Raw genomic sequence first — 4,256 nt, 5'->3', positions numbered from 1 at the left:
GGGATCGCCCTGGGAATTGCGGGCTGTTTCCTGCTTAAATCCACTCCCAGCAAGCCCTGAAGCTGCCAAAGGGTTGGGTTTTTTTGGTTTTTTTTTTCTTTGTCCTTCTTGAAGGCTCGGTGCTGGAGAGGAAATTATCCCAGATTTTCGGATTCTGAAGAGCCAGGCAGAAAACAAGAGGGAACGAGGAGGTGCCATGGGACAGAGCAGGAATCTGTGGGGTTTATCCTTAGTTGCAGGTTTTGGAAATGAGGGGTGATGCAGGCTCTGCACTGCAACCATCCATCCCCACGCTGCTGCAGCTCAGATCCCTCTGGAATCACACTGTGGTTCTTCATAAATAATCATGAGAGTGGGCAGGAATGAGCTGGGAAGCCTGTCCTGGCCTCAAGGGATTAATATACTCCCTGACTGTGTTGTCTTCCCAACACCTACAGCTGGTTTTCCCTGCCAGTCACTCACCACCATATCCCTGCTACCTTTATTTTTCAGGAGTGTGTTACAGGGGTTAGAGCAGGGCCTGGATCACTCTCAGGTCTCCTCTCACCTCTACCATCAATAAGACCTAAGTTTTAAGCTCTCTCAGCCAGGCTTTCTTTATTTCCATTTCTTTGAAGTGGTATTTCCAAGATTCTGCCAGTTTTTCCTGGGATGAAGATGTTTGTAAGGGCTCACAAGAAGACAATTATGCAATGTGGTGTCAGAGCTTGGTTTCTGCTGTTCTTGGGGACGGGGGACAAGTGAAGGTAGGGGAGGATTTAGTCTCTCTGGAGCCCCTTTAGGCACTAAAAGGATCTCTAAGGTCTCCTTGGAGCCTTCTCTCCTCTGGGCTGAAGAAATCCATCCCTCTCAGCCTTTCCTCCCAGGAGAGGAGTTCCATCCCTCGAATAATCTTTGTGGCTCCAGAGTAGACAAACCCCCCACACCAGAGACTCAACACCACTACCACTTCAGAGGGCAGGCCAGGACACAGGACTGGGAAAAAAAACAGTTGAAGGAACTAAAGAAAAACCCCTTTCTATCACTATTTTTGCCAATGCCTTTGACTTAGAAACCATGTCCCTGTTCCACAGACTCAGACTGGTTGAGGTCAGGAGGGACTTCATGGAGATCAGCTGGGCTAAACCCCTGCTCAGGCAGGAACACCTCCACTTGTCCAGGATCACATCCAGGTGGCTTTGGAATGTGTCAAAGAATGGGAAGTCCATCTCTCAGGGCAACCAGTCCCAGCTCCTCACTGGAGAGATGCTCCAGTCCCTTCATCCTCCTCCTGGCCCTTTCCTGGCCTCTCTGGTGCCTGTCCCTGTGTCTGTTGTCCTGGAATGCCAGCCCTGGGCACCCAAAAGGGCAGGAAAAGCCTGCTGAAGCCCGGGATTGAACCAGGGACCTTTAGATCTTCAGTCTAACGCTCTCCCAGCTGAGCTACTTCAGCCCTGCTGGAGCTCACGTTTTCACAAAACGTGTTGAAAGATGATTTTCAGACATTTGCTGTTCCAACTGGCTTCCCCTCCAGGCAGTTCTTCATAGAATCACAGAACGGTTTGGGTTGGAAAGGACCTGAAAGATCACCCTGTTCCATGGGCAGGGACACCTCCCACTAGACCACGTTGCTCCAAGTGAACTTTCCTTTTCATATCCCTTATCCCAAGAGTTCCAGCAAGCAGGAAAGTTCATCTGCAGGGCTTAGCCTGAGGGCTGACTGTTTCTCAAATCCTTGAGATCTCTTACCTGCCACAGCAGAGAGTCCTTTCCCTGATGAGGGAACTGAGACACAGGGGAACCAGTGGATTTTTGGGGCTTTTTTTTACTAGTTTTACTGATCCACCGCTCAGCTCTTGTGGGAAAAACACAGCAAATACCAAACTGGCTTGTGAAAACATATTTGCTCAGTTTTACCATCTAGAACATCCCAGATTGCTGTTTTAAAGGCAGGAGATCCCCTTCCAAAAGAGTTGCCACACCAAACCTTTCACTTTGAAAGAGCCCCTTCTTGACATGAGGACCCAGCTAAGGAAAGGGAGAGTGGGATTTTTTGGAAAAACGGCGTTAAAGAGACAAATTTTGTTGCAGATGCAAGAGATTATATCATGGAATCACTGAAAATTTTGAGTTGGAAGGGATCTTCCAAGATCATCCCTTTCCAGCCCACGGGCAGGATCACCTTCCACCAGCCCAGGTTGCTCCACATCCTGTCTGACCTGGCCTTGGACACCTCCAGGGATGGGGAATCCACAACTTCTCTGGCCAAACTGTTCCAGGAACAGCCTCTCCCCAGGAATAACAGACCTCCATGGGTTTCTCTGGTGGAGCATCAGCTGGGAAGCTGGATTGGAAAACAGACTGGAAAACTTCTCCCTTCTCTTGGCCTATTATGTCACATCTTGTATCATGATGTGAAGTAGTTTAACCACACTTAAATCACTCTAAACTACATAAATTACCTCCAATAATCCCTCTCCTTTCCAAATGCTGGCATTTTTTCGTCCCAGAACACAGCAATCTTGCCATCTTCCACATAATTGCACAAGGAATTCATCTCTGCCTCTTAAATAAATAAGAGTTATGTTCCCCAGTATTCACCCAGTCACACATAATTTTCTCTGTCTTCCAGTGTTATAAAAAAGGCAGCTGAGAATGACTGGGGGAGGGTAAATCTTTGTGCTTAAATGTAAAGGGTTTGGGGAGAAAAAAAAAATCAAAAAGCATCAATTCCCAAATCTCAATGTTGTTGTTTAACAGCTTGGCTTTTAATCCCAGACCCCCAAAGTGGAAAGAACGAGGTGTGTTTGGTGATGTTGCTGCTTGGTGATCCAGCTCCAGCTTCATGAGCAGCCCCCTGTGCAGGGGATTTCAGAGGGTCCTCATCCACAGCATTCCAAAAATTCCATGCTGGATACAGAGTGAGGAGGGATCTGGGAATGCAGGCAATGGGCATCACCAAGATGGGACACCCTGTGGTTGTACTTGGCTTCCCTCAGCTCAGAAGGAAAGCAGAGCCACCACAAGGGATCCCCAAGCTCATTCCAGGGTCCTGCAAAGCTCCAGAGGAAACACAGAGATGGGGAAAAGGGCTGGAGCATCCTGAGCTCCCTCCACAGCAACCTCCTGCAGATGGAGGCCATCAGCTCCCTCATCTGCTTCTTTCCTGCTCAAGAATTACAGAATGGTTTGGGTTGGAAGGGACCTTGAAGATCAGGGAATTCCAACCCCCTGCCACGGGCAGGGACACATTCCACTATCCCAGGTTGCTCCAAGCTCCATCCAACCTGTCCTTGGACACTTCCAAGGGTTGCCAGCCACAGCTTCTCTGGACAGGGTCTTGGGAGACTCCTCCCTTTTCACATATGGGATGTCTGCTGCCTCTTTCCATGGTTTCTCCACCAAAATCCCACTCCTGTACACGGCTGAGCCTCAGCTGCCAATTTGGCAGCTCCTGCAGGCTCACAATAAGCTTTCTTGGATAGACAGGCATTCCCTGCCAATATCTGAGGCTGCAAGTGCCAGCTGGAGGTATTCCATAGGATATGTTGGGAAGGGGGGGGGGAATCATGAGCTTCAAATCTGCTTGGAAGCCAGGTAGTTAACAGCAGGTTGTTGGGAGGTCTTCCCTTGGGATCCAGGCCTGGAAATCTCTCCTGGAGGAAGGGGACTAAGCCAACCTGCTCTCACCAAAGTTTGAAACAAGTGTGGCATAAATTGGCTCTTGCCCTTGGCAGTTGGGCAGGTGGAGTGGGATGACCCTGGAGGGATGCCAGGTATGGAATCATGGAATCATTGAACCATAGAATCACTGAATCAATCAGGTTGGAAAAGACCTCTGAGATCATCCAGTCCAACCCTACTGTGGTTCCCAGCCCATGGCACTGATGCCACATCCAGTCTGTCCTTAAACACCTCCAGGGATGGAGAATCCACCCCCTCCCTGGGCAGCCCATTCCAATGGCTGATCCCTCTCTCTGGAAAGAATTCCTTCCTGATATCCAACCCAAACCTCCCCTGGCACAGCTCAGGGCTGTGACCTTGTGTCCTACTGCTGATTCCTGGGAGCAGAGCCCAACCCTCACCTGGCTCCCCCCTCCTGTCAGGGGGTTTTGGAGAGTGCTGAGGTGTCCCCTGAGCCTCCTCCTGTCCAGGCTGAGCCCCCCCAGCTCCCTCAGCCTCTCCTCATGGCAATTGTGCTCCAGTCCCTTCCCCAGCCTCGTTGCTCTTCTCTGCCCCTGCTCCAGCCCCTCCATGTCCTTGCTGAGCTGAGGGCC

The 4,256-nt window shown here is 50.2% G+C and overlaps 1 long non-coding RNA gene and 1 other non-coding gene across 3 annotated transcripts in view; one reads left to right on the top strand and one right to left on the bottom strand.

Moving 5' to 3' along the window:
* LOC114071029 overlaps nucleotides 1-4,256 on the top strand; it is a 23,884-nt gene that overhangs the window by 6,659 nt on the left and 12,969 nt on the right. The gene's annotated exons all lie outside the window — the stretch shown is intronic.
* Nucleotides 1,360-1,432, bottom strand: TRNAF-GAA. Its single transcript has one exon. It is a non-coding gene; the product is annotated as a tRNA-Phe (tRNA).

The sequence above is a fragment of the Empidonax traillii genome, unplaced genomic scaffold (assembly GCF_003031625.1).
Source record: "Empidonax traillii isolate 1590-97213 ecotype Southwest subspecies unplaced genomic scaffold, ASM303162v1 scaffold1796:size137566, whole genome shotgun sequence".
Classification (NCBI taxonomy): Eukaryota; Metazoa; Chordata; class Aves; order Passeriformes; family Tyrannidae; genus Empidonax; species Empidonax traillii.
This window is presented reverse-complemented; position numbering and strand designations above follow the sequence as displayed.